Here is a 22,842-nt window from a genome sequence, read left to right as displayed (position 1 = left end):
CACTTGCAGAGACTTTTGATGTGGATGCCTCTGCTGGAACGAAACGGACTTCTCCATCCACAGTCCCCAAATACCCTGCAAGACTGGGCCAGCATACCCCTCCCAGCTTTTGGAGAGGAAGCTAAGGCATATTCTTAAAGCAACTTTGCCGCAATTATACGGTAAGATAACTCCTTACCTTCCAGCTAGTGCGCCGCTAACACCACTTTCTGTGCAGCACTACATGCTGTGCCATGCTACGCCACAAAGGCAGCAATAACTTCTCCATGAGCAGAAAACAGTTCCTGTCCTGAAACGTGAAGATTCACTGCCCCAGGAACTTTGAAACTGTTGGCCTAACTGCCAGCTCTGTAGCCACTTAATTGAAAAAGAAAATAGAATTCCTTAAAGAAATTACTAAGGTGACTGCTTAAATAGTCTTTTAAACAGCCCTTTTATATTGAAGACCTATTTTTCAGGTGTTTTGAAAGTTTTACGGATATGCCTTTTGGCTGCAAAGCAGTAACCCGGTTCTATATCATAAAAGTAACATAGGACGGGGCTTTAATTGGTATAAATCACTTGGTTGTGAAGCTACTGCAATTTATAACAGCTCATCATTTCCCTTCTTGTTTCTCACCCTACAAACCCTAAGTAGGTCTTCCTCATGAAACCAATGACAGGACAGTGAGGTAGTTACAGCATCTGGCTGTACTCTGTAGATCTTTCCGGTGACCTTGGATGAAGTGTTGGACCTTATCATCTTCCCAGTTTCCCACTGGAAAATCCAGAATAGCAAGATACCATATAATGGCAATTGACAGAATAAACAAAACAAGTTTTCAGAGAGCGAAGCATCAAATGCATATCCAGCAACAGGAAGTGACAGTGTTCCCAGGCTTGTGAGGGTGCCATTTATATCAGGACAGTGCCAGAATAAGTTACACAAAAATCCATCAGAATTATTTTCCTGAACAAAGACTGTTTCAACAGGTTTGAGTGTGCAATAGCAAGCTCAGGTACAAGATAAACCATCATGCATCTAAGTTTTGCTACTCTTTGCTACTTCCTTTCCACTTTCAGCTACTTATGCTTTAACAAAACTGACTGCACAGTGTTCAGTAGAAGTTGCATTTAAGCAAGGCCAGTATAATTATAAATAGCTTTTGATAAAATGCAATAGTTGCACAGGGAAAGCATGTGCTAAATCAGCTGTGCCTCAGTAGTCATTTTACCAAACGACAGCATCCAGCCAGAGGTGGAGAAAAGATCCTCTCACACCGCTTGTTCCTAGCATTTCAGCAAATACCTTGAGATGTCCATTATTATGCCTAGATCTTTTCTCCTCCACAGCATTCAATCAAACACTAAACCAACCACTCTGCATGAGTCTCTACCGTATTGTGTTTCACATCATCTACCATTGTATGACTCCCTGGAGAGAGGATATTTCACAGGAGCCCAAAATTCTGGCTGCAATTCTCTGTCCTACGCTGATTTCTGGTGCTTCCTACATGAACTCAGGAAACAGAGACTACACACTGGAAGCTGAAATTTGTGTTTTTCCTAACTTACTATGAGGGAGGACTATTTCTTACTGGTTACTGCACTCCCTGCACAGCCTCTGATGTGCTGTTTGTGCTTTACAGATGTAGGAAACTACACTTCTGCAGTAGACGTGCTGCTAGCTCTCCTCTCTCCATTATCTTCCTAAATATCTAGTATTGCTCACTATACCATAAATGTATTTTGCATAGAAACACACACTCGAGAAAAAGGCCAGGAGTTTCAAGCTGCTTTCTTGTTTATTACAGTCACTATCACTAACCCAAGAGACAACACCCTGGAAAACTTTACTATGGAACAAGCTTTGCTGTAAAGAAATGAAAAACTACTTATCTGAAACAAACCTACACTAGGCATTTGTTAGATCAGTAGCCAAATACCTACCTCTGCCCTTAGAGATGAACGTAAGGAAATACATGGTACCATATCAAAGGCTATTTCAAATAAACCGCAGGGACACAGCCTTGCAAAGATTTTCTCAGACCCCACCCCACCGCATCTCAGGTAGGGATTTCTAAACTCCCAGCACATGTTAAAGACCCCCCCTTTTGCACCTTAAAATAGAACTTTATTCTGCAGAAATTAAGGTGATAAATAAAGTAGAATGAGAAGTTAATCCTCATTTGCATACATGTAGCTCACTGCTACCACTCTCCTGCAGCACAGGCTGTACTGCTCTCCACAGCAGATTGCAGAGGTAGGAGACAAGTAGCTGGGTATGTTTAATTGCATTGGAAAAGGGCAGACTGGTAAAGAGTTTATGTAGCAGGAGATACAGAAAGGCCACATCCCTGCTGAAACTGGGGATAAGAAACAGTAAAGCCTACAAACGCTACACAGAATGCAGAGAGCATGAAACAATTCCTGTACAAAATCACACAAACCAAAACATGACATTTCTGCATCACATTATATCCAGCTCAACTGCTGCCAAGTGCCTCCTTAACGCAGTCATCCATTGCAAAGTTAACCTGTATGCAAGCACTTGACATTTAATTATTTTGCTACTGATGCCTTAATATCAGCAAACATTTCTAATGCCTGACCCACTGAGAAGTATTTGTTGGGGTTTTGATCGTTGCATTTTTTCATGCAATGATAAACGTCAAGGCTCCTGCTGGCTTGCTCTTTTCATGTTTAGAATGAGCAGGGATCGCTGGCTCCCTAACAGAGGTGCCTGTGGGGAGTAGGGGCTGGTGCAAAGGCACACAAGCCCCCTCTGCACGGCTCTTCCCTTCGGGAGGCAGCGGCAAGGGCCAGGGGGAAAGCAGCAGGAGCAAATGCAGCAAGGGAGACTAAGGGAAGAGGAAGAAAAAGGTACCCAGACTCACCTAAACAGAGTTGGAAACTGCCGACCTAGATGAACAGCTCTTCAAGCAGAGACATTTTGAGTAGGGAGACCTGGAGCTGCTGCCCTATCTCCCATGGATTTATCTTTCCCTTCCTAGCAAAACACTACTCCACAATTCACATTAGCTGCTTGATCTTTCATCATACTTAAGAAAAATAATGAGATGCTGTTTCACCCACGGAAGGGTCAGAGAGCAGCTACAGTTTTAGCGCCGTCAGCCAGCGGGGTGCTGTGACCCGGCGCTCGCCCTGAACTCTCCGCTCGCCCGTGCTGACCGCTGGGACCCGACCCCCGCACATCTCCCCGGGACTTCCCCCCCCTCCGACTCCGCCACGCCATTAACACGCTGCGGGCACAAAGCCGGCAATCCCGACCCTAGCCCAGGTGCTGCACAGACAGAAATGCCCACTTGACCCAGACCATTTACGAGCATCCTCAAAACTTCTGGCTCAAACATTCGGTGATACGGATTATCCGTGTTAGTAGGCTGGGCTGGCTCCCCACCCCAGCGCCCCAACGCACGCGTGCCTGCCGCGCAGGTAGCGCAGGGGCGCAGCCTGAAGATCTGCCGCGTCCCCGCCGCGCAGGATCCGCTCCCCACCCCGCAGAGCTTTGCCCGCATTCCGCCCCCCGGGCCGCAGCGCTCCGGGGGCGCAGCCGGGACACACTCCAGCCCCGGAGGGGCGGCGCCGCGGCCGCCAAGTCGCGGGGGCGATGCGGGTCAGAGAGGGGGCACCCCAGCCCCGCCACCCCGCGGCGGGGAGCGGAGCCCGCGCTGCCCGCGCCGGGACGGGGATGCGCCGGGCTCACCTGCCTCCGCGCCGCCGCCGGTGCTGGTGCTGCCACCTCCTCCCGCCGGCAGGACGGAGCGGCGGGCGCGGGCCGTGTTTATATAGCAGCGGGGCGCAGCCGCCCAGCAGCGCCCGCCGCCCGCGCCCGCCGCCGCCGCCGCCCCGAGCCGCAGCGCCCCCTGCGGGACCGCGCCGCGCCCTGCGCCCCCCCAGGAGGGGCACCCCGCCCCCCGGCCGGCACCCGCAGCCTCGTAGAGGGACCTGCCGAGGGGCGTCGCGACAGAGCGGCGGTATCGATAGCACGGGAGAGCTGTCGCGGCAGCGGCGGTGGGATGCGCCCGCCCCTGCCCGCTTTCCCAGGGAGTCGCCGCGTGCAGAGGGACGCCCCGCAAGCGCTTGGGTGGCCTATCCGGGACCGCCGAGGTTGGAGAAGACCTTTAAGATCACCGAGGCCAACGGTGAACCCAGCACTGCCCTGGATGGGGGGTTTCTGGGAATATGGGTGCGGGGCAGCGCCTGCCGGGGAAGGCATAGCGGGGCCTCCAACGGCATCGGGCACAAACGGGACGCGTTCGTGCAAGGCTTTCTGCTCCTCGCCCGCCACCCTCCAGCTCGCCCTCGCCCCTAGTTCGTTTCTCTTTCGCTTTAAAATGCACAAGAAAATAAATAAAGAAAGAGCGGACACACAAATCTGCTTGTCAGCAAAACTTGGGACCCAAAGGGTAATCTCCATTGCTTTTGCTATGCCGAAAGTCTTGCCCAGAGGTTTTGCTCCCGTTAGGGAAGCGAGCTTTGTGATACAGGCAGAGGTTTTTTATTGTATGTTCAAAGTCTTATCTACACGTACAGCCTGTGCCACAGCTATCTCTGTGCGGGTTGTTATATCCCCGATGAGCTAGCGCTCGTTGTTTCGATCAGCTGTTAAAATCAGCAGCAGGCACGAGATCAGATGGCAGTTTTATGATCTGTGTCTAATGCTGGGCAACTCAATTAATTTTTATGAAGTCCTCTGGGCAAGTGCATGAAGTTCTGTTCAGGAGGGGGTGGTGAAGGTGTTCCCAGTTCACAAGGCTGGCCAGATGCCGCACAGCATCCTCCTGCCTGGGAACCCCCGCAACGATGCCTGGAGACACCCGGAGAAGAGCCAGGAGCTGAGGACTAATACACAAAGGCACAAGATGGCAAGAGCCTGGGAATCTGGGGACACCCAGGCAGAAATGCCCATGGTCTGCATCCCAGCTGCATCCCAGCCCTTTGGTGGTTTGGATCCAAGTACAGCATTGGGGAAAGACTTCCCTCACCCCATGCCTGTCTGATCAGGCTGATGTTACAGCCTCAGACAGCAGGACAGTCACTGTCAGAGGATATATCCCTATTTCCCAGGCACACGGTAACTTCCTTATTTCTGCCTGTGCTCAAGCACACTGTGCTTGCATCTGTCTGCAATCTGAAGTGCCAAGTACCATCCCTGTGGCACATTAAGTGAGTCTCTTATCCTTAAAGGACCTTCCTTTAAGGCTCGTCTTCCCTGCTGAAAAAAAGCTGTGTTCCCCACCCCCAGCCCCACCACAGCGGAATAAATGCTACGCTTGACTAACAAAGACAATGAAGATAAAGTATCTCAGCTGGTAAAGTCACTGCGAGCATCCATCTGGCTGGCACAAAGGACACTGACAAGCCAGGCACTGGCAGCTCTAGCTGGGGGGGTGGTGGTGGGGTTACGGCATGAACCCCCCCCCAGCCAGCTCTGCCACAGCTCTCCAGCCCCCAGCGGGGTGGGCAGGACAGGAGAAGGGGCCGCACCTCTGTTCACAATTCAGAATATTATTTATGTTCAAACCCTGAGCTTACCTACCATTAAAATAAGGGGAGGGGATTCCGAGGAAGTGAACAGAACCATCCAGCACCTCAGCCATTAATTTCCAGAAAGCAGCAGTGCCATTTGTCTTGTCCAAAGGCATCACCATGAAACTGTTGGTGACGGGGGCTTACAGGCTTTCACTGCCCTCTTTTTACATTAGTACTTGAAAGGACCCATTGGCTGTATTACAACAGGGACAATAAATGAGAAAGCCCAAATTTACACAAAATATTAAACAGCTTGCCAAGACCTATTATATGAAAAAAAACCCCAAATATATGCCAGCACTGAGTTTCTTCCCTCCATAGAACATTTTTGCAAACAACTACCACTCCTAGCACTTGACTTCTGATCATGGAGCTATTGCACTTTAAAAGATAATTCACGCTATTATCACACCTAATTAAAAGCTACTTAGCTGCAGAATGTGGGCTTCACTTTATTTTTAGATCCTGTGCAGAAGTGAAATTATCTGCTGTAGTAATTCACATAAACTTGTTTTTCTTCAACGTTCGGAATAGAGATCTGTAGCCCATACAAACGTACAATAGAAGATTTCTTATGCGACTCCAGCAAACAGAAGGGCTAACAAAAAAATGTTGCTTATGCTGTAAAGAGTAAAGGAAAATTATGAGAAACGGAAGCAGTGGATGGCTTTTATAAATGTAGGCAGAGCAGTTTCAAGCACAGCTTGAAGCCAAAACCACTTTGTTGATGTGTTTTGGAACAAGCTGCTGCAGCTACAGGGAGGTGGCAGAATAGCCTCACACATAGACCTGGGAAGTTGAAGGCGGTGAGGAGCCCTGTGGCCCAGAGCAGGGACAGCCTACCTGTGAGCACAGGGCTGGATACGGCCCTGATGGAACTGGGAACGGAGCAACCGTGCCTTGGGCATGGCTGGCCGAACGAGCCCCCCAGGTCTTCCCTCCCCGTCATAAGGGCATGGATGGTTGGCACAGCACAGGCACCTTTTGCTGTGCACCCAGGGTTTATCCCTTGCGTTTAAACAAGCACCAGGACATCGCAGTGGCTGTCTTTGCACTGATGGACATGGTGGGACCAGGGACCGAGCTGGATTGTTGATCAATCCACACTGCTTAATTGTTAGCGTGCCCCAGGTCAGAGCCTTGGCCAGTGCCACGTTGCCTGGCACAGCCAGACGGTGCCTGCACACAGCCTGGTGGGTGGCACACAGGAGGGACAGTTCCCAGCAGGCAGCAGAGATGGGACTGCGCTGCTTCCCATTTCTTTCACCCTACACAGTCTTCCAGCCCTGTCTCAGGAGGCTTTGCAGGCACAAACTTCCCTCCTGCCTCACCCCAATTCATGCAATACAAACCCTGCTTCATGCAATAACACACCATTCTTGTGGGATGCAGCACAGCTATTACATTAGTTCCAACAGCGTAAATTAAAATTAATAAATAAATAAAAGAAACATCTACACATTAATACCAGTATCTTAGGGCCATAGGGGCACTAGATGAAAGACCAAGATCAGGCACTATGCAGCATGAATACAGCCAGTCTGTGTCACTTGGCCTCAAGATCAGAGAGCAGCTCCTGGCTCTGTTTCCTTAGTGGTAGATACAAAGCAGGTGATGCCAGAAGGCTGCACAGGGCTTATTTCTCTGCAGAAATAAGCAAGAGGTGCAGTTGGTGTTCAGTGTTGCAGATTATCTGGGAACCACAAAAGTCAGGGAGGAAAAAATAGCTTCCCCCCCCCTCCATGTTTAGATAAAGCTGCAACATCATATTAAGGCTATTAGCTCCGAAAAAATTTTTTAAAGGTTTTTGTACCAGGGAGGATGCAGCTGGGATCCGCGTGAGGGACGGTTCATGGAGCAGGTCCTGGGCAGCATTGCTGGGGGCACAGGCACTGCTGGGGACACACAGAAAGCTGAGGGCTGCCTGGCTGCCCCTGGCAAGTCAGCAGGCAGGTGACAGGCAGAGCCTGCTGCAGGCAGGGAGGAAGGCTCCAGGCTGCCTCTGGGCACAGACTTGCCGATGCACAGAGCTGACAGTGACCAGCGCTGGCTGAGTTAAGGTGCTTAAGCTACTGTCTCCAAAGAGAAACCTTCCTTAGCCTTGCAAGTCTGGCCCACACACATTTTATCAGCAAAAGGATGGCAGATGAAAGTATGATTTTTTGCTGGTTTTGTTATGGTTGGGGTTTTTTTGTTTATTTAGATAGCTACTGTAGTCCTGTCAGCTGTTTTATTGAAGCGTCATCTTAAACTTCACTTACACCAGCTAAAACTCAAGTGCTGACATAATTCCAGAATGAAGCTGTCTGATACTGACTTTGGAATCTTCTGTTCTTGAATAGCTGTAACAACATAAGCTCTTTTCTATTGCATCAACACAAGGGGTGACTGGGTCACTGAAACTGTTATCAGTGTAATTAAAGTGGGACAGCTTTTGTGTCTTGATAAACACCAAAGAGCTGGCTTTGACTGTGACTGCTGCTTTTCTCACCAGGGGAGATACTGGCTTGTCACAACCCCCCAGATAAACCGGTGCTGTAAAGATGTAGTGGAGTTCTATATAAATTACAGCTAAACCAATTTATTCTCGCATCTGTGAATGCTGGCTGGCTAATTTAATGTGAAATAAAAGGCTGTAGCCAAGGCAAATCTATCATGTAAAGCAAACAGTCTTGCCAGAAAAATATCAACTTAATCTATGAAGTCAATTGCTTTCAATCAAATTATGAGGACTATCTTGTATACTCGAATTATCAGTGACTGAAAATCCTGCAAAAACATATTGCATTAGACACGCTAACAGCAATCACCTGCTCATTTTTGAGCAGAGTACAACCAAGTGGGGAGGATGACTTCAAATACTCTTTTTAAATGGCTTGGATTATTTAAAGCCATAAATTCAAAATCTTCTGGGATCACAATAGTAGTGTCTCTGAGCTGTGTTACTGCTTGATAACAGCAGTGAAACACTGCAGACAGATGATAAAGCAGTTTGATGTGAGCTCTTGTGAATAACACCATGGAAGAAATCTGCCCCATGAGGCCTGAGGAATCCCAGCCATGAAGAAGAATAATTGCGGTCAGATAAAAATGGCAGCTTGTGCGGTGCATCAACTTCCTATCTGCGTAAATATAATTGAGCACTTACGCTTGGACAAAGCGGATTTTTTGTGTGCATAATTTCTAATCATCATGAAAAAGGATTCCACAATTTAAGTAACATATATGCAGTTCTTTCATTTTTTTCCCCCAATTTGTATTGAGGAAGCGTTACAGCTGAGGAAAGGTCAGCTGTTGTGATAGCCTGAGCAGTGTGTCTCTGCATTTTATGAATTCTCTTGGTTCTGTGCAGTTGCATATGCATATGTGTACATATACTCGTACGCAACTGCATATATGTAGCCAGCAATCCATTTGCTGGCCTGCATCTAGTGCCTTTTGAGCCACGGAAAATGGAGACTCCTTATATCCAGACAATTCCAGTTCAAAAGCAGTGTCTAAGACAAGAGGATGGTCACATCCCAGGAGAAGCACTTGTCTCCAACCCGTCTGCCAGGAGGTGGGATCTAGAGACTGTCAGAGCTCAGAACAGGAAAACAAGAAGCTCCAATGATAAACCTGGAGTGCACTTGGGTGGGTGCTTGCACAGGTTGGGCTGCTGCCTTCAGGCAAGTGACACACTGTGCCCAAATTGCACCTTGCTGGCCATGGGTGGGGTGGGGAGGTCTGATTCTCCAGTCCTTTCCCCACACCTCCAACCCCAGCCAGCCAGCCTGCTCCCTCACTTGCCCCAGCCTGTCAAACAGGTGCCCAAGCTTATTCGTTTCACTAACCTTGTTCAGACTGCTCTGGCCATCATTGCACAGCAGGACTGCAGTCCTGCTCTCCCTTGTCATGGCTCCAGCACTTGTTGGAGCTACTCTGAGCCACCTCAACCTTGCAAAAAAAAACCAAAAACAAAAACAAAAAACCAACACAACAGCAAAAGGAAAGTGATACACCTTCTCCTGAGTCAGTATGCCAAGCTGCATCAGCAACGGGTTTGCAGTGTACCACTCGGGATGGAGGGCAGGAGGCAAGACTCTCGGGGACAGCAGCTGTGTGGGCTTAGGGCTGGCTTGGCATCACAGCCAGTCTTCTTGGGAGGTTCATTTTCTGCCAGATCAATAGACTGAACCCCCATGTGAAGGAGCTCAGTGAGTGCCAGTGCCACCATTGGTATGTGGGGTGTGGTGGGGAGAGCAGGAATGGGAAAGGAAGGAAGGAAGGAAAAGAAAGAGAGAGAGAGAGAAAGAGAAGGAAAAGGAGAAAGAGAGGAAGAAAGAAAGAGAGAAAGAAGGAAAGAAAAGAGAAGAAAAAGGAGAAAAGAGGAAAGAAAGGAGAGAAAGAAGGAAGAAAAGGAAAGAAAGAAATGAAAGAAGAGAAAGAGAAAGAGAGAAAGAAGAAAGAAAGAAAGGGAAGAAAGAAGAAAGAATGAAAAAAGAAAGAAAGAGAGAGAAGAAGAAAGAGAGAGAAAAGAAGAAAGAAAGGAAGGAAGGATATGGAGCGAAGCAGAGGGCTCCAACTTTTGGCAGAGATTTTGTTTAGATTTGTTCAGCTTATCATGCGCTCTGCTTGCTAAAAGGCACTGGTCCCCAGAAAACTCCTACCCGATGGCCATGCCAACTTCCCTGCCTCCTGCGTGCACAGCTGGAGGTTGCACCAGGAACAGGTGGCAGGGATTGGCAGGGGGAAGTGACGGCCAGTGGGAATCCCTGCTCCACCTATCATGGGTTGTAAAACCACAGCCTGAGTATTAAAACTCACAGCCCACACTGCAGGCTGCCTTAGGGAACTGAGATGCAGCTCTTAAGATTTCAGGAAAATGGTTTTAGAAAAACAATCCCTGTGCAATGTAACAAATTGTTGCACTTCCACAAATATGGGAGCAGAAGCAACAGATGGGGCTGCAGACTGTGGCGTGCAGTGGCCCTTGCGTAAGGTAACATGGCACACCAGCCGCATTGCCTCTCCAGCAGCTCAGGAACACACAGAAACAGAGGGCAGAAAAAAAGGATGTGTGTAGCAGAGTTGTCCTGGACGATCAGCGGAGGGAAAAGAGAACTACCTGTGCAGAAAGTAGAGATAAGTCCCTGTTCAGAAACCAGAGGTAGGACCAAGGACCTGGACCTAAATTTAACAGCATGTTAAAGTTAGGGGTATGCATGCAGCCAGCTCACCTCTGGCAGCCCAGCAGCACCCCTTTGCCTGTTACATCCCTATCCATCACCTTGGAGATCCGCCACTGATCCTTCAAGCCCCTGCACCACCAACAACCCTCACTACTGTGTTCTCCATCCTTCACCTTGATTGACTCTTGAGTCATCTGAGGAGGAGAGAGAAGGAGGAATATGTGCCTATTAAAAAGCAGCAGGAAGAATGCTTTTGGAAATTTTACGTCAAGCGTTCAGCCTCGTTGGTGAAGTGACTGAATTCACTGGTTACTGAAGCAGTTTTTCCCTTAGAATTAATGAAACAGGAGGATGTGTCAGGGACTTAAGAAACACTACTTACATACACAAGAACAGTATAAAATGGTGTAGAGCATGAAGAGGCATGGGCAGAATTATCCAGATCATCACCTGGGCAGGACAGAGGCAGCCCACTGCCTTGGCTGTTTTATCTGTGGGAATGAACACCCAGCACCCAGCTGTTACTGTGAGCATTTTCAATGCCTCTTTCTGAACAGCCACATTTCAGCATCATCTTCCTCAGATGAATCAAGATCAGTCAAGTCAATCCAGCATAAAGGACAGAAATGGAGGATAATGCTTGGATGCTCAGTCTCTCAGCCACAGCAGCCAAGATAATTCTGAACAGTGATCTGCTTATTAATTCTGATGGGAAAAATTGCTTTGCTAGCCATTGTGTAGCTAACACTCACGCTTTTCAGGAACGTATCCTTGGTGGGGAGTATGGCTGAGTATGTTTTCTTCACACTAGCCAAAGGGCTGAAGGTGCTTCACAGCTCTTCCGAGGTCCATTATTTCACTTCCTGAGACACTGAATATCGCTGCATGGTGAACAGCAAAACCCAAGCACACTCAAAACTGGAGCTTTGCATTTGAAAGTGTTTATGCTGTTGGGGAGCCAGGTCTGTTCTGGGGACTTGGGCAGGTTGGCTATGAGATGGCGTTTGCAGTGAGGTGTTTTTACAGAGGGTTGTGGACCTTGCTGGACCTGCTGGACATTCCCATTGTACAGGTTGCTAGCAAAGCAATGGTCAGAGTAGTCTATTGTAAAATCATACCCAAAGACAGCCTCCTCAGCTTCCTGCTCACCTGATTTTCATCAAGGCTTTGCAAATCAGCAGTAGGAAACCACACCACATTCCCTCCAGTTATCGCTGTTGGGACCTGTGATAAACCAGACAAAGAACTATCAGAACTACCGAGTAGTTTTTTAACAGAAAGTTAGTTTCTGTTAGGATTTTTTGTTTTGAAGTCTTACAGCTTAGGGTGCATTGTAAACAGTGACCAGGGAATACACAGGGTGGTTGGGTCCTGGCTGAGTCAAGCCAGCATTGCTGGAGCAATGGTAGGTGTACAGGCATGCCTTTCCCTGCAACTTCTCCTGGAAGAGCCAGGAACTGTCAAAATCAAGAATAAATTGACATCAGGACTGGCTCAGCTTTACTGGATTTCCTCAGAGTACCTTTACATAACAGCGCTGAAGAAAATAGTAGCTGGTTTACAGCAGAGCTGCTGTTACCTGTGGCATTCTACTACTGGAAGGGCTGCAGCGGGTCATTTTCAGGGAAAACTCATTGCATGTAAGTATGTGAGGGGAGAAAACATAGCCACAAATGAGGACCGGGAAGAAAACAACTGTACAGCCACAGCCAGGAAAGCAAAGGGAACTGACACTCATGTGGATGCAGAATAATGAGGTTTGTGGAGATATGATTGACAGTGGGGCTTATCAGCAGCCCTGAACGACAGGGACTCTCCTCCAGAAAACCATATTGCAAATGAAGTGGAAGAAGGGAAAATTGTAACAGTGACTCTGACAGGCTCCAAGGCAGGAGAATGCTTCAGCAAGCGCTTCAGGCCAGCGAGCAGCAGCGACACACTGGCTGCAGCTTCTCTCCCGAGGGCAGCTCAGATCAGCAGCCACAGAGGCAAAGAGCGGTGAGAACAGAGATTTCTGCGTGCTGCAGACAGCTGAAAATCTTAGAAGGACTATTATTTACATAGTGCTTATATCAAAGCCTGTGCCATCTTATGTGCCATACTCTTGTCTTCTATCTGTCAAGCTTCTCTGGCTTTGCGGTACCATCCAGTAACATCCCAGCATTTTACTGTCAAGCTTTGGACTCTCGCACTTCCCTCTACACCAGGGTGCAGCAGCTGGGACCAGAGCCTGCAGCCGACTTCCCTGTGGGGTTTGGGGAGCGTTTGAGGTCCTTTCCCCCTTTGCTTTCCACGGGGGTGAGGTTTCACTGGGCAGCCCTGAACCTGAGCTCAGCTGCAGAGACATCACAGGGTTTGAGATTTCCCGGAAGATGCTGAAGGTAACTCCTTGCCAACAGAGACTTCAGTTTAAAGAGGGGGTGGCTGCAGGAGGCTGACGCTAGCTGAGTCCCCAGCCCATCTGCCCGTGCAGAGCTGGTGGTTTCTTAGGCATTATCACAGCCCCCGGCATCATTAGCCTCCATAGGGTTTGTACGCAACAGAGAAGAGAGACAGACAAGAAATAAGGAGCCTCTTCTGGCTTCCCCAAGAGTGAAGGAAAAAGGCTTCTCTGGAGCTCCCTGCAAGCATCTGTTACACAGCCTTCCCCAAGGCAGGCCACCTGGCCGCCTCCTTCCCCATGGACATTTCCCTTCAGATACTGCCCTTTGTGCTTGACTTCACTTTGTAGTGAGGCTATGGGGACTCCGAAGCAATTGAAAAAAAAAAAAACCATTTAAAAAACCCACGATGCATTTGCTGTTCTGTGAAGAACACGTTCATACCCAAGTCCTACAGACAGGGTCAGAGGTGTGAACGGGATTTTCTCCCCCTCCTGTTTCTTTACCTTCTTTCCTCCTCAGCATGTACTTTTTTCACAAAACTTCCCCGCACACTGACCTCAGAGTACGGACATGTTTTCACTTTGACGCCTTTGAGTTGGGCATTGTATTACCCAAACTAGACTCTAAGCCTCTCAGAATAAGGGGATTACTCTCCCTCTACAAATTTTGTAAAAATGCGTATGAAAGGTCAGCTTCACAGTTTCCAGGGTTTGTGTTTAAAGAAAAGGATTTACTGTGCCAGGCAGGGAATTACCAGCTCCTGACCCCTGCAAATGCTGGGCAAGATGCAGATCCTTATCAAATATCTGAGAAAAACTGGGAGTAATATCAGTACAAACACTGCCTGTTTGCTCTGATGTCCTCTGCCCCCTGGACCCAGTGGAGGCTGTGCCCATGCAGTCACCCTCACTCAAGGCTCGTCCTTGTGGCCTGAGCCCTGGCGTAGCTGGGGGGTACCAAGGGGTGCTCCCCACAGTGGAGGTGACCTCCCTCAAAGGAAGGCAATGACATGACTGTCATCCAGCTGGAATAACTCACAGCCTGCATACAGAGAAACCCCCTTGTTCTTCCTTCAGTGCACCATGGTAAGACTTTAAATGAACAAGGCGAGCCTCCAGCTGCAGCAGAGCTGCTGGAGCCTGTTTCCCCCAGGCTTGGCATCACCTGTGTGCATTACTGCTGGTAAGGTGAGGCAGATGATGAAAGCTTCTCTTGCAATTAAGGCAGCTTTGCAATTAAGCAGTAAGACTGACTCCTGTGTGGGCTGCGTGAGGTTGAGCCAGGCTACTGAGAGCACCCTGAGTCTGTGTAGCTTCTCTGATGTCTAGTAATGCAAGTCAGCTCACCTACCTGTGCCTCTGATGGGGCACATGGAGTACTTGGCTGCTGCCTTCATGACACAAGTAGGTACTTGAGATATATGAGATGTATTTCCTTACCAAACCTGGCCGAAACTGGCCAAAAAGAATTAGGAATCCAAGAGATTCGAAAGGCAAATAATATTTTATCAGCTTCCATCTGAAAATGTAAGCAAGCCTCAGCCCAAGTTTCCTGTGTTTCCTTCACTCCATCTCACCTGGTGAGCCTGACCCCTTGCAGCACTGAGTCCTGCCTCATCATTTACACCCAAAAGTGTGGGCAGAAGAAGTGTTGCCACAGCGCTTCACAGGCACTCTCCCACTAATGACATCTCCGTTTCAGGCTGCTGCCCACCCCACTGACCTGTCCAGTGCCTGAACAGGGTGGTGGTATCTGGTGGGAGCTCCTGGCATCTCTTCCTGGGGAGAAAGAAAGGTGGAGGAGACGGATACCAGGGGAATGTGCTGGTATAAGAGCAGCATGGGCGAATATAGTATGTATGGGAAAGAAAGGGGCGGGGGGGTGGGAGAATGAGTGAATCTGGGAAGAACCAAGTAATGAAAAAAAATCAAGAAATTATGAGGAAAGCGTAGGATGAGGTAAACAAATTCATTATTGAATCATGTTAGATTACTTGCGTCCTCCTTGCATTATTCATTTAGAGCCCACAGTTCATACACTTAGTAAAAAGGCTGTATGTATTGTTCAGGAATTCCTTCCCAAGGATTAACCGCTTGCTGAGAGGAATATTGTTTCATTTCATTTCCAATAAGGAAAGTATTCATATTATTTAAAACCATCTCAGGTTCAGGAAATGAGAGGACACCTGGCAGCAGTTCTTATCCCATAAGTGGTCTCCAAGCTGGAAATCAGATTTGAAGTAAACAAACAACCTGAGCAAGCTCATCTTGCTGCTCTTAAAAACAAGCAGTATGTATAGCTCCTAATTACGGTGACATCTGCTTTGTCCTTAATGAGTGACAACTGCTAATGTCTCTTTCCCAAAACACTACTGACATTATCCACATAATCAACATGCGCAGGCAATTAGTGATAGCCACATTTTAAATAAGAAGTAAATCTACCACAAGAGTTAATATTCATCTGGAGAGTACAAATCTTTGTGTCGTATTTAATGAGTTGCCTTAATTAAACTGACACTGAGGTTAGTTCATATTATGGAAGCACACCTCTTCCTCTGTCATTGCAGGTTAAAGCAGATCTCTGAAGCTCTCTCTCCTTTCTTTATTAAAAGCTTGTAGAATAGAACCAAGTTTGACTTTTTTTCAGGCTTGCAGGTTATCATTACATGTGGGTTCACCCACATGTTTTGGAAGCTCACAGAGAAAGAACTCATGCTTTAAAAAGCCGTAGCACTGCTGAGCCTGATGTAAGCAGGGACAGGTACAAGTCTTGTGCTGCATCGCTCAGCTGTTACCTGTCAGAGTGTGATTTAACATTCAGCATCGCATGCAACCGTACCGATCTACATTTAGCCTTGTTTCTCCATTTCAAAATCAGATATAAAATTACATATGAAAAGATGAATATTGAAAATTAAGATGGAAATTTATAGCATACATTAAAAGGGGCAACTCTGGTATCAAATGGCTATGCAGCTGCACTGGCCTTTAGTTTTCATGATATGGTGCTTATTATGAAGAAACTGTCTCCTAACCAGAGAGCAAACCCAACTGCCGAAATCTGTAAATGCAGGACTTCCCTGCACAGCTTTATTAAATAGAAAAGAGTGAATAGCATGATCTGAGCTAATAGTTGTTTCTGCAGGGATTTGGGGTTTTTTTTAGTGTGTCCGAGATGTTAGCTCTCTAGCTAAACTGGTCTTACATACTCAGCTCAGCCTGTCCTGAGCCAGGATAATTTACAAAGGACTATAATCCAGGATGAAATGGCAAGTCAGATCTAGGGCATCTGTGCCTGCAGTATTGTTACTGACTGTTGCATTGTCTACCAGAATTGTTCAATCTCACTTTCTGCATTCACTCCTCATAGACAGAGTAAATACTGCCTCCAGCCCAGGCTCTCCTTTTTCAATTGCAGGTCTCAAAGCTGAGAACAAATAGGAGGTAAGCATTATTAACTAGAGTCTGCTGAAATCTTGGTAGAGCTAGTCAAAGCAATTTTTATGCGAGAGACTGTTGAAGACAGGAACCTGCCATGTCAAAAAGCAAGCTTGTCTTTCTGCATCTGACACAAATCTCTCCGTTAACATTTTAATAAATGTCACTTCTTGAGTCACCTCCTGGGAAAGGCTCAGGGTCCAAGACAACTGCTTTTTTAGGAAGTGCTGGGAAAAGCACATTTTTACCAAGTAATAGAGTTTTCTTTCAGTTCTGAAGATGAGTCTGGGGTGGTTCATGCCCTGAGTACATAATCATCTCTGGCTTCACATTTCCTGCTGGATTTCTCTTTGCACAGACTTGCATCTATTTTCAAATAATTGCTGTTTTCTTTTCCTGTCCTTGAAAACTAGCTCTTGTGTGAACTAATGTCAAATTCTATCCTCCCTCCATACGGTGTGTCATATTGTGCTTTTCCTAAACCAGCTGATGAGAGGCATTAGGCACTGTTCACAGGTGACAAAGAGCCTGTTTCAAAGCCTTATCAATTTTACTTGCCAGTTAGAACCAAAACTTTAATAAAATGTCAACTAAGCTGAAAACATTAATGCAGGGGGATATTCTTCTGTTTGTTGAATTATTGGGGAATCCATAACTATGGCTACACAGCTAACTATAGATAGAAGAGCACAGTTGACATCCCAGGTCAAAAATACATCCCTGTATGAGCTGTGAGATGCCTGCAGGCACCTGAGCTGCTCTGCAGGGACCTTTGGGATCTTCCAAACTGTCACCAGTCAGCAGAGGGCAACACAGGCACAAAAACACGGAAAAGCTTCACACACCCTTCACAAATGTGTAACCTAAACCCACACCTCCTTCTGCTAATGTGAGCAGGATCAGCTTCAACCTACTGCAGACAAGGACGAGACGTCTTGTATAATGAAACCCTCTTTTCTACAAATGCAGCTGATAAGCAAATGAAAGAACACAAAATAAGTAAACAAAACACAGTTTTCAAGGTCCCAGTAGAATAATTCAGAATCTCTATGTAATAACTGTGTAGCAACTGACTATGGGAAAAACTGTGAGCGCGCTACATACATTTTAAATGTGAGTTCAGTACAGGAAAATGGGGCAAACTCTAAGCTGGGGAACTAAACAAATGGGAATCCTGGTGTGGCCTTAAAAAGAAAGTTGTAAGAAAGCAATTCTCACTCTCGATGGCAATGGTCACTCTTGATGGCAATGGTACAAACACTGGACCACATCCTGAGGGTGCGTAATTCAGTGCATTATGCCTTACATCTACGTGGTACCCTGGTACCCAAGGGGCAAGCAGTGTGGAGGGGCTTACTTCCACTCCGCACCTGGGTTTTCCCCTGTGGAGGGTGGACTTTGTGTCAGTTTGGGATTCAGGTGAGAGCAGACACATACGCAGTGAGGATGCTCAAGCAGAGCTGTTTTCCAGGAGGAAACAACAGGTAAGAAAAGTGGCAGGACAGAGGCAGCCACTGGAGATTTGTGGCCTTTTTTTAAAACTAGTCACTGCCTGTATGCCAGGTCTCTGAGAATATGAAAAACTATCAGCTTGGACCAAATGCCATTTTTGCTCTTCTGACAATGACCAGAAGTAGATACCTAGAAAAATGTTTAAGGCAAGGAAATGCCTGTGGAGATACCGCCCAGAACATCCTTGCAGCCAGTAACAACCTGCGGGGCAGGGACCACCTGCGCCACACTGCTGTGTTTGCATTCACCAGCCCTTCACCGATCTCTCTGATGACTTTTTAAACTCATGGAGACCTTTATCACCCTCCACCTCCTGTGGCAAGGAGTTCCACAGAGCCTAGACAAGGTGTTTGAAGATCCACTTGGGTTTTGCCCTGAAACCTTTACCCACTGCTTTCATTCATGTGTTTGCACTGGAAGAGATGGTGAAACCCGCCCCCTGTTCTCCATTGCCCAGGCAGTAGGAGGTTGCCTTCCTCTCTCCTCCATCACCTCTTCTCCAGCTAGAAGAACTGGACTTTTTATTTCATGTAGGGAAGTAATTCCATTCCTTTGACAGCTTTTGAGATCCTGCTCTGAAGCTTTTCCCATCCTAATCTAGCTCTTTTGAGAGGGAGTTCAACTTTCCACTTGTGTATTGCAGGGAATGACTGTGAACATATAACAACCACAACTGAAGATGACTTAGTTACCACACTACTGCAGCTCCCTGTCTGCCTTATCACAACGCAGCAGAGATGTATAATAATTATTATACTCCTACAACTTTAACGACCATCAATAGTTAAATGAAGCTAATGAACATCAGAGGATGACAAAAATCATTCCTTCTTCTTTATTCCCCATCCTAGAGAGGCAAAACCTCACAAATTAGCGTCTCCCTCCCAACTCTGTGACACAGCGTCCTGCTTCTTATTCTATTGGCATCTGCTCTGCTCTCATTCCCACAGCCAGAGTGACAGTTTCAGGTTTCCAAGCCACGCACCGCTATCTTTCCTCATCGTGAGTTCTGCCTTTCCAGCATATCAGACATAATGTGGTTGCTATGGAATTGAGTTTGCCTTTTGCTGTTAAAAGATGATGGACTTTCTAATTCTGCAGCATGCCGCTCCATGGTCAGGGCCTGGAAGTACCTCCAGCATCTGGCAGGCCAGGGGTAGCTGCTGTTCCCCCCCTCCCAGTCTTTATGACCCAATTTGCATTTCCATAGAGTTTCTGACCAAACAACCACTTGCTGCTTTTTTTCCCCCCCCCCCCCTTCTCTTTATGAAACACAATCAACCATTAAATCAACCATTAAAATCCTTGAACAGACTTTTCCATTTTTGGAATGGGAAAAAGCACAAATATAAAATCTGTAGCTTTGGTTGTTACCCATCTGCTCACTCTGGCTGCAAGCATTTACACAAACAGTGTGGCAGCCTCCGCGTTTGCTACATCCCCCTGCATCCCAGGGCACGGCAGCCCACTGCAAAACAATGCCAACTTTTTGCAATAGAGTAAGACTGCACGTTGTTTCAGGTGGATAGATATTCCACAGGTTGCTTTCTTAGATCAATATTACCAGCTGGTATTTTTTTGGCACCCAGGAATAATGTCTCCCTGTGTATGAATGCATTGCCAATACACAGAGCACGCAGAGACATGCGGGCTCTGACGTGGTTTACCACAGCAAGTGCCGTGCTGTGAAACACAGACACATGGGTCCAGCCCCTGAATCCCTGGAGGAAATGAAAGCCTCTCCACATACAGAAGGTGTCTATTCTTGCAGATAAGGAGCTGCCTGCACAGGACCTGTGGCGCAGCAGGGATGCCTGCACGCCTCCATGCAGAGCACAGCATCCGTGCTTGCAGGCAGGCACGCTGGCCATGGCGCTCCCTGCGTGGACCCCAGCTGTGCGCTGCTCCTCACGTAGGAGAAGACCGGAGGAAGGACTTCCTCTGCTCGCTTCCCCCCAGCACTTGCACGCAGCCCAAGGACAAACCATGAGTCTACAACTGCAAGACACCGAGGAGGTTTTCAGCTTCCTGGATGCAACCCACCTCAGCCCCAAAAGAAAGCACCAGCTTAGAGCTGTGCATTTCCAAGCTCTCTAAAAAATACAAATCAGCTGCATGTTCATTTTGCTGTCCTTTATGGTGGGAGACCTGAAGGCAGAAAAAGGCAGAAATTCTATCGATGCCTTATGAAGAGGCTGAAAAAAAATGGTACAAGTCACAAATTTATTTTTTCCAACTGTTTGGTTATTGAGCCCTCTCTCTGAAATGACACTGGATAGTTTCAAAACTGATTCATGAGTGTTATGTTGCTGACTGCCAGGGAAAACATAGCATCCCACTGGATCAAAGGAACAGGCAGCCTCATCAAAGAAAGACCAGACACGAGGGATTAAATCTTGTGTGTCACTGGAAACCCACCTATGAAATGAAAAGAAAACTGGAGGTTGTCAGGGGGCATATGCAAACTTTAAGGTCTTCCAGGATCAAAACATCAGATTCCAACACAAACTGTGTGAAGCACTGCAATTTCCAGCTAGAAAAGGCTGCCAGCTGATATGCAGCCACTTGACTAGAGAACGCTGATTTTTGTCATAGCAGAGGTAAGAAATAGTTAAAGTTACTCTAGAAGTTTCTTTTTTAAAAAAATAAATAAACTTTACCTTACAAAAACAAGTTAAACCTGTTTGTGATTAAGAAGTAGGGAATCCAGGGTCAGGTTCTGTAATGCCTGTGCTGCTGCCAGCTGTCCACGGGCTGGGATTGGGAGAGCAGAGCAGAAGTGCATCCCTGCTGCCACAGAACCCAGGGACCACGACAGTGCAGAAGCCTGATACGTGGTGTAATGCAGTCACTGAAAGGCAATCTTACATTAATACTCTTGAATCAGCGGTCTTAAACCCAAGGTATCCTTAGATGTCAAAACCTGAGAGTTTAAGAAACTTAGCAGAACATTTTGAGATTTGCTTCTTGCTGCCTAGGTAGGTCGGAAGAAAGCTGTGAAATGTCAAGTGAGAGGTCTCCCAATCTGTTCCATCAAACCCACACCGGAGAACAGCAATTCCTGTTCAGGTGGATTCTGGCCAATGCTGGAGTCAAAAGTACGTTCAGTGTCTTCTCATCTCTGGGAAATTCTGCAGGGGAGGAAAAGGCTGTCCTGGGAACTGGAGGCAAGTGGTTACTCATCTGTACTTGCCACAGCGAGTTAGGCAGCCTGCCATGGGGCCAGGAAAGGCCCCAGTTTGGAGAAACAAGTAACCCCCAAAGAGCCACTGTGCTGCTAAAGCCCTTCCAGCAATCTGCTGGTACAGGAGGGTCCTTCCTTTCAGCCCCTGGTTTGCTCTCAGCCTCAGCCTTTGGTCAGTGAAATGGTGGCAAAGATATATTTTAAAACATGCGTATGCATTCTTATGCATGGAAGTATATAAAATACTGGCTAGTGAAGATGAAAAAAAAATACCTATGTGGCCTGATAGATTTTTGTTTGTATGTGAAAACTGTCATCAGCAGTGTGGAGGCCAGTCTGTGCATGTGCTGTCCAAGGAGATGGAGTGGTCCTTCGATTAGAAAGAACTAAGAAAGTACCGTCCTGTACTGTCCCTGGGAGATTTTTAATTTGGATGTCTTCTCTCCCTGAAATCCCCTCTCCATGAAGGGAGATGGCAGATTAAGCCCATGCCCTGAAGACTGCCAGCAGTGTTTAGACTTATGCCCGGCACAAGGAACTAGATACACCTGTGTGAACATGTAGAATCAACAGTGTGGAAAAAAAAATAAGAAAGGTCTCAGCATCCATCTATTGTATCCTGTTCCCTTTCCACCGAGGCCCCAGTGGGCTTGTGCTGGCTGAAGCGTGGTGGAAGCATCAGAGGAGAGGAAGGCAGCAGTGGGAGGCAGTGTTGCATCACCCACGTCGAAAGCTGCTCTCGGTTTTCCCTTTGTAAATCGAGGGAAAGCATTATACTTTAAAGTGATTCAGAGCAAGACTATATTCAGCTGTCTTTATTTGACCAGTGGGAGCTTTCAGTTTTCCCACCCTGTTTGAAACAATGTGCCTTAATGCTTTAAAGACATTTTGAAAAGGAGAATGTGTGTCTCAAGCTTCATAACTCCTGCAGGATAAAGAGGGTAGGTTTTCACATAGACATCATGTTATCCAGTTCATGGGGAACTGTTACTGCCAGACAGCTTCAGGGATGGAAATGTCTTTGCTCTGGATTAGACAGATCTTATTGCTCCTGCTCCTAACCATGTCAGTGTCGATGAATGGAAAGTTTGTTTTACAGCTGAGAAACCAATTAATCTAACTGCAGCCCTCTAGAAACAGGACTCTGCTGTAAATCAGTCATCGGTGCTCCCTTGATGATCAGTGGCAAACACCAGGCACTGTCAGAGAGGGTTTCACTCACCGTGGTACCAGACCCTGCCATGAGATGCCCACACAGCCGCTGTGAGTGTGGCACTCAAAATCTGGCATTATTCACCTGTGGAGGCTGCAGCCAAAGGAGCTGAACCCCACAAACTCTCCAGGAGCACTTCCTGAAGTTCAACTGATTCCACTAATTTTTCATTTATAGCTGATGATCAAAAATGCTTTAAGTACTTTAGGGTCATGCAGCTCACTATGACACATTTGCTATATTTTGTTTTCCTGGAATTACTCAGCCTTTGTTCCCCTTGCAGTATCTGTCCTGCGTAACAGGACTGGCATGTCAGCTAGAGGAACCCCAGAGGCACAGCTGGGCATGCTGGTGCTCCGTGTTCTTCTTTGGGGTTTCAGAGCAGAGAACAGAGCTACAGAGA

At 47.3% G+C, this 22,842-nt stretch overlaps 1 protein-coding gene across 1 annotated transcript in view; it reads right to left on the bottom strand.

Moving 5' to 3' along the window:
* The window catches only part of MTUS2 (microtubule associated scaffold protein 2), a 315,607-nt gene extending 311,766 nt beyond the window's left edge, over nucleotides 1-3,841 (bottom strand). Inside the window, exon 1 of the mRNA XM_037378188.1 lies at nucleotides 3,707-3,841. The gene's annotated coding sequence lies outside the window, so the exon portion shown is untranslated. The remainder of the gene's footprint in view (nucleotides 1-3,706) is intronic.
* Nucleotides 3,842-22,842: the final 19,001 nt, after the last annotated feature.

The sequence above is a fragment of the Falco rusticolus genome, chromosome 2 (genome assembly GCF_015220075.1).
Source record: "Falco rusticolus isolate bFalRus1 chromosome 2, bFalRus1.pri, whole genome shotgun sequence".
NCBI classification, from domain to species: Eukaryota; Metazoa; Chordata; class Aves; order Falconiformes; family Falconidae; genus Falco; species Falco rusticolus.
The sequence above is the reverse complement of the archived record's forward strand: the minus strand, read 5'-3'. Positions and strand labels throughout refer to the sequence as shown.